The 722-nt window shown below is 33.8% G+C and overlaps 1 non-coding gene across 1 annotated transcript; it reads left to right on the forward strand.

Annotated features, from left to right (window-relative positions):
• Positions 1–251: 251 nt before the first annotated feature.
• On the forward strand, positions 252–358 carry LOC123324127. Its single transcript, XR_006539620.1, has one exon. It is a non-coding gene; the product is annotated as a U6 spliceosomal RNA (small nuclear RNA).
• The last annotated feature ends 364 nt before the right edge of the window (positions 359–722 follow it).

Consider the following 722-nt stretch of genomic DNA (forward strand, 5'->3'; position numbering starts at 1 on the left):
TATACAGCTCTTAGTTATATATATATTTTCTGACAAGGTGTTTAAAACAAATAGAAATTTCCCCTCAAGAGTTTATTGTGCTGCAGCGTAGTTTTATTAGGCAGATGGTGAGCAATAAATACAGCCATAGAATATGTTCTACAAAGTCAAAATACACTGCACTGCTTTGTCAATTTTCTTCCTATGGTCAAATAATTCTTTATTGTTTATTCAAATGATGAGAAATTGCGTCAAAAAGTTATGGAAATACGGTGCTCGCTTCGGCAGCACATATACTAAAATTGGAACGATACAGAGAAGATTAGCATGGCCCCTGCGCAAGGATGACACGCAAATTCGTGAAGCGTTCCATATTTTTAAAAAAAAAAAAAAAAAAGTTATGGAAATACGGACTCTGAGAAACAAACTGAGAGTTCTAGAGGGGAGGGAGGTGGGGGGACTGGTTAGCCCAGTGATGGGTATTAAGGAGGGCACATACTGCATGGAGCACTGGGTGTTATATGCAAACAATGAATCACGGAACACTACCTCAAAAACTAATGATGTCATGTATGGCGATTAACATAACATAATAAAATAAAATAAAATAAAAAGAAATCTAAAACAACATAAAAAAAGTTATAGAAATAGATAACACAAACCTGTAATGTTCTTATTTTCTCTCCCTATCTCGACTTACTAATTATTCAATTATTATTAAATTCTTTTTTCCTATTATGCTA

Source organism: Neomonachus schauinslandi, chromosome 2 (genome assembly GCF_002201575.2).
Source record: "Neomonachus schauinslandi chromosome 2, ASM220157v2, whole genome shotgun sequence".
Lineage (NCBI taxonomy): Eukaryota > Metazoa > Chordata > Mammalia > Carnivora > Phocidae > Neomonachus > Neomonachus schauinslandi.